The sequence below is a fragment of the Dipteris shenzhenensis genome, chromosome 33 (genome assembly GCF_047967505.1).
Source record: "Dipteris shenzhenensis isolate YYH24624 ecotype China chromosome 33, Dip_SZ_1.0, whole genome shotgun sequence".
Taxonomy (NCBI): Eukaryota; Viridiplantae; Streptophyta; class Polypodiopsida; order Gleicheniales; family Dipteridaceae; genus Dipteris; species Dipteris shenzhenensis.
In genome coordinates this window covers 14,428,196-14,438,525 of record NC_141628.1, presented here as the reverse complement: position 1 = coordinate 14,438,525, position 10,330 = coordinate 14,428,196, and positions in this window count along the sequence as shown.

Below are 10,330 nucleotides of genomic sequence, written 5' to 3'. Positions count from 1 at the left end.
TCTCATAGTTTCTCATGCCATCTCATGGTGGTCAAGGATAAATCTATGGCTAGGATCTCATGCTAGCAAGGGTTCCCAAGGGTGTGAGGTTCACAAAAATGGGATAGACAAAACACATATCACATGGTCTACATCATATGGTGACCAGAGGTGATTTACATAACATATTCTTTTTGGAGTACTACTCCAGGTAGAGAACCTTAAAATTTGACCAAGTGATGATAAACAAAAAAGTGCTTAAAAAGTATAGTCTTCCTAGGAGGCCTCATCTTGTGGAGGCACATCAATTGAAAGTAGATTGGCAGTTTCTGGCTTTGTAGTTACTTCCTTTTTGGCTTTACAATACTTTTCATGGTGATTGTTTTTGCCACAATGTTTGCAAGGATTGATCTTGAAGCAATCTTTTGAGAGGTGATTAGTCTTCCCACAATGTCTGTAAGGTGAAAACTTGCCCTTTTGAATTTTTATGGCATAGGCTATGTCATTGCCTCTCCAGAGTTTCATGTACCTTTCTTCTTCTTGAAGAGTAGTAATAAGACCTTCAAGAGTAGGATTAGGAAGATTTTTCAAAGTGGTAACAACATGATCATAATCTTCAGGCATACTTTTGAGCAACACTGCCATTGCATCATCTGTAGTGATTGGAGAGTTGATAGAAGCAAGTTGAGTCATGAGACTCCACATGTGATTGACATGGGTAGCCAAAGGAGTGCCACTAGCCATCTTCAATTCAAAGAAAGCAATCTTAAGTGACAATTTTGATATGTGAGTGCTAGCACCAAAAATAATATCAAGCTTCTGCCAAGCTTTAGAAGGAGACTCCAAATCAAAAATGTGATGAATATAGTCATCTCCTAAGCCAAGAGCAATGATGCCATAGGCTTTCTCCTCTCTAGCAGGATCTCGTGCCGGGCGTGTTAGAGCTGAGGATTCTCCAACATTAGAGGCTATTGAAGAAGAATTTGAAGCAGGTTTGATAAGCCCCCAGAGGTTTTCCCTCATCAATGCAAACTTAACTTTCATCTGCCATGTGTGAAAGCCTTTACCATTGAACTTATCCATATTTAAGAAGGTAGCCATGAGAGGGTCTAACCCAAAATGGGCAGTGTCTTCTCTCTTACAAGGCTAGAAAGAGTTGAAAAACTTCAAAGTACAAGCATTTAGTGTAGCAAAGACTTGTAACCAAATTCCATACTACAAATCATAATGGAAATGATGCTTCAACTTGCATGCTTCATAGAGGTGGCTAAATGAAAGTATTCCAAGAAAATCCAAGTATAGCAACTTAAAGGAAAGCTGTAGCCATAGTTGTACTAATGCTATTCAACACTTTAAAACATCAGAAATGCTAAAGTAGCATCTAATGTAGCATCAAACTCACAACATTATCAAAACTGTCTAAAATAGAGGCCTAAACTTGGAGGGTGCAATTCTCACATCCCATAGCTCTATTCAAGGGGATTTTTATGCAAGAAGAAAGGCTTATACCACAGAAGGGCTACCAGCAAGAAAGGGCAAAATGTTGCACCAGGTCGCCCTGTAGATGCTTGAGAAAGCTAACTAGTTTTTTGTCTCTTGCGCCTCCATCTCTTGACCAAATGAGCTTAGATTTCAACAGCAGCTTGCCTTCAGTGTTGTGCAGCTCGGGCTCATAGGAATTTGCAAAAGGATAAGCACAGAGGCAGCATTGCGTGAAAGTTCATCGAGGAGTCTGAGTGTTGGCATTACGCGTACATTCAAAATTTCCTTAAATGCTTACAGCTAGAAGTTTGCTCATACATGAGGAGTCTGCAGCTCAAAGGGTTTGAGCAATGGTCATTTGTAGGCAGAGAACAAAGCTCTCAAAGATTTGGGGAAGGAGGAGGAAAATGGAGAAGATAAAGAAGCTTTGAGAAACTAGTAGTTTATGCTAGAGAAAGCATCTAATGCTAGGCTAGGCTAGATCTAGAACCTAAAGCTCTGATACCAAGTGTAGAATCCCATAGGATAGAATAGATGCATCTTGCAAGAGGTGTGAGAGCACAATGAAAGAAAGATGGTAGTTCTCTATTATGGATTGTGAGAGAGATGACTCTCTCTTATAGAAAGGGGGAGAAGGTAATACCTTCCCTACATAAGTGGAAATCAGCCCCTACATCAGTGGGAATCAATCCCTACATCAGTGGGATTGCCTTTGTCTTACATCATCACTTAGGTCACACACTAGACACATCATAGCACTTGTGCCTTTACAACACACATGTGACTCCCCTAGATGCACACATGCACCATAGAGCAAGCCCTTGATCATACTTATCCCAACACTACAGAGGCAACCATTGTCTTTTTTTGGTGTCCATTGCTCTTTGGGAGTTAAAAAAACCCTTCATTTTTTAATTTGGGATCATTTCATTGGATTTCTAACTCACTGTTTTTGCATCAACTTTTTTCTGCCAGTGTGTTGGAACTCAAGTTTGAAGCAACCGTTCATAGATCTATCAGTTTCAATGGATGCAAGAGGTCCTAAAACTTCTATGTTGCTCATCATTAGAACTCCAGTGGTGTTTACAAATAGGCTTGTTTGCAAAAACGTTTTTTGGTTTGTGTGTTAGTCCCGATGATTGGGACCATGGTTTATAAAACCGTCTATTCCATTGCATTTCAAGGCCCAAAAAACCCTACTTGTCAGCTCTTGCATGATTCCGTGGATATTCAGAGAAGTAATGTCTCTCTGAGATGCCAAATCATTCTCTATCGAAAATCCATTCAAAGGTTCAAACCTTTCATTTTTTATTACAGATCAATTGCAAGGGTTGACTCCCCATTTCCCATTCATCAGGGTTGGGATTTTGGAATTCCAGTAAAAGAGAGATATTTGTAGATTTTCTTGTTGGGTTCAATTATGCAGTGACACCCATGTTTTGAGGCATCTTAGGTTCTATTTTCAATAGCGGTCCTTGCCATGGGGCTGTGATTTTTAGGACATACCTTATGCAGATCACTCTAGTTGCAGTTTGAGCCATGTGCGCTCATTTGTGGTCTATATTGGGTTGCAATGGGTGCTTTATAGGCCATTTGGATGCATTGCAATCCTTGTTGGATGCACTGATAGGCACAGATTTCCTTATGGGATGCTTTGTTGATGGACGTTTAGCACACAGATGCCATTTTATGTTGAGGGACATCTTTGACACATTAGACTTGATGCACTGAAAGTGCTATCTCTTGGATGATACAATATTAATGCTTGTGCCCATGGATGTTGTTTATGCTTGAGGTGTTTGGCTCTTATTGGCATTAGGTTTGCCATTGTTTTGTCATTGCACGTTGACATTTTCTTTTGGGCCAAATTTGCTCATATGGATGCATAGTATATGCACACAAGTGAGACGCATTTTGATGCTTTGAGCTTTGAGTTTTTGGTGATATTACCCTCCATTGTAGCATCATATTTGGGTGAACCTCATATTTGGTATGATTCTTTCTTGCAAGCACTAGTATTTGGAATTTTGCTTTATTCGCATAATGTCATCATCTTCCATGTCTGAAAAGGACTCGAAAAGGAACTTTTCAACATTAAAAAGAATGATGGGACAAACTTTTCTTTGTGGAAATAATAGATAAGGGATATGCTTATTCAAAAGAAGCAGATTAAACCCTTGGTAGGGATTGAAGCTAAGCTTGTAGATATGTCTGAGGATGATTGGAATGAGTTGGATGCATTAGCAACGTCTATTGTTAGATTCATCTTACAGAGTTAGTTTATTTCATAGTAGTAAATGGGAAGACTACGGAAGATTTGTGGAAGAAATTATGTGCCACTTATGAGAAGGAAACTGCCTCTAATAAAGTTTACCTCATGAAGAGGTTGTTTGAGCTACAAATGAAGAAAGGGGTCTCCATTACTTCTCACTTGAATGAATTCTATATTATTTTCAGCTAGCTTTAGTCTTAGAAGCTGAATTTTGATGTAGAGACTAAGGTAATATTTCTCGTGTTTATTGCCATCCTCATGGGTTACCTTCTGTATAGCTACCAGTAACACTGCCATGGTGGAGTACTGAAGTTTGATGATGTTGTGGGTAGATTGTTGGCCAAGGTACTTGCAGAGTTTCTTACCACTTTTGGTTATGCATATTACCAGGATTGGATTTTAAATTCTGGTGCTTCATCCCATGTTACTCCCCATAGGGGTTGGTTCTCCACTTATGACAGTGGAAAGATAGGTTGTGTGCATCTTGGAAATAGCTATGCATGTGACATAGTGGGAGCAAGTGACATAAAGTTTTCTTTTGCAAATGGGTCTGCATTTGTTTTGAAAAATGTGAGACATCTTCCTAAGCTGACCAAGAGTCTCATTTCAGTGGGTCAGCTAGATGATGTTGGTTTTTAGACCACATTTGGCTTTAGAGTTGGAAAATTCAAAAGGGCTCTATGGTTTTGGCAAGGGGTCCCAAGTGTGGGACATGGTATCCCTTACATGTATCAAGGGTGTCTGATCATGTTGTTTCAATAACCGAGCAACAAAGTACTTCTTTGTGGCATTGTCGATTGGGGCACATGAGCTAGAATGGAATGAAACTCTTATACCATTTGGGTTATGTACTGCATTGGAGTTTCTTTTACTTCAAATTTTGTGAGCATTATATCTATGGGAATCAGACTAAATCAGCCCATAAAAGAAAGGGAAAGAAAGAGCTTGAAAATATTGATTTGGTGCATTCATACATATGTGGTCCTATGCCTACACTATGATTAGGTGGGGCTGAATACTATGTGACATTCATTGATGATGCAACTAGGAAAGTGTGGGCTTATGCTATATCTTGGAAGAGCGATGTGTTCTAGGTATTTCATAAATGACTAGATTTGGTTGAAAATCAGCTAGGTAGAATGCTTAAATGCCTATGGACTGACAATGGTGGAGAGTATCTCTCTCATGACTTTCAACATTTTTGTGATACACGTGGGATCAAGAGGGAGCTCACATCCCCTCATAGTCCAAAGCAAAATCTAGTTGCAGAAAACATGAACTGCACCATTCAGGAAAGGTTGCAATGTGTGCTTTCCAATGCAAGATTTTTTGTGGTTTTTGGGATGAGGCAATGAATACTGCAATGCATGTGACCAATAGATCACCTAGTAAGAGTTTGAATGGTGGTAATCCTGAAGAGGCATGGAGTGGCAAGAATCCATCTTACTCTCATTTGCGTATATTTGGGTGTGAGGCATATGCACATGTGCCAAAAGAGCTTCAAAAGAAGCTAAAGTCTAGGAAATGCATCTTTCTGGGTTATGGTGAAACTCGAGAGATGGGCTATCATCGTTGGGATCCAGAAGCAAAGAAGATCATACAAAGCCATGATGTGGGCTTCAATGAGAAGAAGATGCATAAGACACCCATGAGGGATGTGCAAATGAGGAGAATCACTTTCCAAATTGTAGGAAATTGTGCCACCAGGTACTCCCACTAGTACTCAATCAAGGGCAGATGATGGATCATCTATTGATGGAAATAATTAGCCAAATGAGGTTGATATGAAAATGGGACAACAAGCTAAAATTCCCTTGAGAAGATCAGCTAGAGTGTCTAGACCACCTGAGAGACTTGTTCCAGGGGCAGACTATGTGATGATTACTGATTGCAGGGAGTGGCCTTCTTGCTATAGAGAGGCTATGATGCGCAAGGATCAGTGCAAGTGGGAGTATGCTATGCAATTAGAGATAGAGTTCACTCATGACGAATAAGGCTTGGGACTTGGTTTCTTTGCCACATGGAAAGAAAGCATTGCCATGTAAATGGGTCCACGAGATGAAGGTCACAGGTGATGATGTGCCTAAGTATAAGGCCCATTTGGTTGCTAAAAAGTTCAAGCAAGAGAATTTTGTGGTGTTTGATAAGATATTCTCTTTAGCTGTGAATATGACCACACTTAGATGTGTACTTGGCCTTGTGGCAATAAAGGGTATGGAGCTTATGCAGATGGATGCCAAGACAAATTTCTTGCATGGGGATCTGCATGAGTAAATTTACATGGTATAGCCGAAAGGCTTTGAAGAAAAGGGCAAAGAACATTTGGTTTGCAAGCTGAAAATGAGTCTCTGTGACCTTAATCAAGCACCTAGAGAATGGTATCAGAAGTTTGATGCTTTCATTTGATCCCAAGTTTTCAGAAGAAGTGAGATTGATCACTGCCTCTACACTAATAAAAGGGCTAAGGATAATAGCCTAATACTCCTAGCACTTTATGTGGATGATATGCTATTGGCTAGCAAGAAAACTTATGACCTGGATGTGTTGAAGGCCAAGTTGAATGAGGCCTCTGACATGAAGGATTTGGGACCTTCAGGTCAGACACTTCGTATGTGCATCATGCATGACTAGAGTAGGAAACTCCTTTGGCTTTCATAGGAGTATGTTACATAAGTGTTGCATCATTTCAATCTGGAGGGGGGGAAGACAGTAAGCACTCCATTGCCTCCATATGTGAAACTGAGTCAAGTAGATAGCCCCAAATTAGATGAGAAGGCCATGATGGCCAAGGTTCCTTATGCATCAATAGTTGGGAGTCTTATGTATGCTATGATAGCTACTAGATCGGACATTGCATTTGTAGTGGGAGTTGTTAGCCGGTATATGGCTTCTTCAAGAAAGAGGCATTAGGGTATGAGGTACATGAAGGGTACCAAGGAGATGTGTATCTGCTTTGGTAGAGGAGAGATGCATGTACTTGGGTACACAGATTGAGACTATGCAGGGCATGTGGATAGTAGGAGATCCACTTCTAGTTATGTGTTCACCATCATAGGTGGTGCAGTGTCATGGATGTCTCATGCTTTGCTACCAATGTCTACAATCTGATAGCTCTTAGATATGGCTCCACTTTAGGGTCCTGCAGGGCCATGTAGGCTACCACGTTGTGGTAAAAAAATATATAATCTTTAAGATTATGCCAAAACTGTGAGTACAAGATGTCCCCTTGTAACTGATCTAGCCATTCTTGTCCCAGTTGGTGGTGAGAATCTTGTGACTTGGACTTCAAGTTCTGAAAGTTTTGCACTTCCACAGTGTCATGTATCCACCTTTTTTGATGGGTACATGTGATAGATTGTTGGGCAGACAATTTCGACTCTTGCTACTGCTCTTGTTCCATTTGTCTGGGTAGGGAAATAGATATTATGTGGGAGGATGAGGGGGTAACTGAGTGTTGGAGAGTGGAAGTGACTTCAATGAGCTTGTTGATGGAGAAGAGATCATGAGAAGATACAATGTGGGAGGGGGAGGAGATGGTGGACATGTATGAAAATGGCGAGCGGGGTCGGTTTTGAAGGCTTTTGGTAGCTGTGAGAATTTGAAGAAAATTTTGGCAGAGTTTTGGTACGATAGAACGTCTCCTAAAAAAGAGATAGGTTGTTTATATAGGGCACCTGGTAAAGCAACAAGTTGATTTAGCAAATAGCACAACTGACTGGCATTAATCTAGTGTCGCTACATTAGAGGTGGGTGGTTTATCCATAGCACAACATGTGGCATTATTTATGGCAGTGACTCATGTTTTTTTTAATAGTAGTGGGTGGCGTTATTTATGGTAGTGGGTGGAATTTTTTTTTAATAGCATTGGGTGGCATTATTTATGGCAGCAATTGGCATCATTTTTTATAGCAATAGGTGGGGATAGCCTAGTACTGCATTATCCAGTAGTGTTAAGGTTATAGCAGCAACTCAGGTTTAAAGACCCTGGTGATGATTCTAACTATGAAATCTTTTGTTGGACTTCACCTTGGTGAATGCAATGTACATATGATGTGGTGTGGACAATCATGATGGAAGAAAAGTGAGCAGTATGTATGTTGCCATGTGTTGGCATGTGACTGACTTAATGATTGAAGTGCAAGTGGACAAATGAAGTCTAGTCACCTAGCCATGATGTGATGGCTATTACAGAGTGGTGGATTAAAAGTTGAAGATTGACTTGACCTTGCTATATTCTCACCTACTAATACTTGGACTTGTTATCTTCACATGGACCCTTATGCATGGATGGTGGACTAGGAGCGTTAAGTCTGGAAACCCTCTAGGTGGTATGGTGAAAATCTCTTGACAAAATTTTAATGAAATGGCATCACACTTTGTTTTTTACTTGGGATTGCATAACGTGCCTTATACTCTCCCCATTCACATACATACATAGATGTGTGTTTGCACATGTACACGCACGTGTGTGTGTGTGTGTGTGTCTGTGTCTGTGTCTGTGTCTGTGTCTGTGTCTGTGTGTGGAAGACTTGACAACACCCCTTTGCATAGTGAAAAGACAAAAGAGCGAAGCTAGACAATGGAATAGGAATAATTGCATTAACGATAACGTTTGTACAAGTCGGTGAATCCCTGTTTATAAAGGAAACCAGCAGTGGGTCATTTAGTAGAAATGACTTTGTGGAAACTGTATAGAAGTTGAGCTTGGATAAGTCTTGGCAAGCATCACTTTTATTGAAGAGGGGAGTCTACCTACCTGCCACCATCCAACAAGCAAAATAGTAAGAACTAGTTTTAACTTTAGTTGGGAAGACAGGTGTCATAAACACCCCTCCCTTGTTATCAGAGTCAATAAAAACTAACACTTAGCCATATGCTTATCAAGCTTAATGTAAATACAAGAATGTCTGGGAAGAAAAGTGGGTTTAGAGGGTATAGAGAGGAATATTGAACCATTGTAGAAGGGGGGTAGATGAGAAGAGTGTAGAATGGGAGAGGTTTATGGAAGAAGTGTGGGAAATGTTGAGGGCTTGGATGTGATTTATGGGATCTAGAAGTATACCGTATCTTCGTTGCAAGTGCATGAGACTTCATCTACCGAGCCTCCCCTTGCCAACCCCCTACTTTCTCTAATGTCTCCACTCCATAGTATATATATCAGTGGGCTTTGTGCTGCAATGCTAGCTCCTCTATGGCCTCTTTCCAAGAGGACACATGGTAATACCTCTTCTGCAAGGCCCACTTCTCTACAAGTTTCTTGGGTGCGATGCTTCAAGCAAGAGGTAGAGGATGCAGAATTATAGTTTTTCTTTTCTTGCAATCTCTCTTTTAATGTGTCAAGGACTCCTACATATAAGAAACTCTATAATGCACCTATAGTCGCAGCTAAAGTAGGAGCTCCTCTGTTACCGGCTAGGTCTGACGCTCTCCGTACCACACGCTTGAGGAGACAAGTCGAGTTAATCAAGAAGGCTTCAAGGAGGCTTAAGCTTGGTATTGATACATCAATGTGTTCAATGGATGGAGGGAAATCAAGAGGAGGCATATGATCAACATGTTGGTGAATTATTGTGTTGGAACCAACTTTCTCAAAGTGGTTGATGGATCTATTGCTCACCTCCATATCAAAGGAGAGTGGTTTGGAACCACATAGAGATAGCCAAAAATGAGTTTGAGGAAGATAATGTGGTGCGAGTCATTCACTAATAGAGTATGCAATTGTAAAACAATGGAAGCACTGCTTGACTAGAAGTATCCAAAGATTTTGTGGACTGCTTCTGCCTCACATTCTTTTTTAATCTTCTAATGGAGCCTACCATGGGTGTCTTATGTGGTTGAATCACGCAATGCAAATATTCACTTTTCTCTTTACAAATTAGTGTTAGTGGGAGTTCATTATGCTAACAAAGACACAGTCTAGCTACACTTGCTTGATACTCAACAGGTAATCATTTATTTTTAAGTTATATATTGCAAATTTCAAATTATGCAATAGTGTAACACATTATGACTTATGTAAGCTTTGTAAATTTGCAAGCACAATCAAATATGTACTTTACCACTCAATCTTCTTAGGTTGATGAAGACAAAAGAAATCTTGCATCGCATAATGACTTTTTGGTGATTGGATGAACTGGAGTGACTCGAAGAAACCAAAGGCATTGCACAATGGCCCTTTTAAATGAGTTCATGTAGAACTCTCAAAAGTCAACAGACAATTGCCCTATCCTTGACCATAGCAAGTAACTTCCTCATTTCTTAAATACCAATCTCCAAAATCCATTTGTTTAAGTTTCAATGTTGCCTTCTCACTTCTCAGTAAGAGGGAAATCTTGAGTATTTGGAGAAAGAGTTCTTAAGGCCAGTGCACACTATTGCCCACATGCTTCATTACTTGAAGAAGGATCCTATGAAATGGAATGATCACCTACTTGTCATTGGTTGGACCTTACCAATGGAGAAGAATAGGTGAGCAATGAGCAATAAGTCTTTGATCCTTCACATTTGCGTTTGTCATTGATAATTTAGTATCTATTATTTGCACATGTAGCATGATCCATCATCCACAAATTGATTGTAATTTGTTATGACTAATGA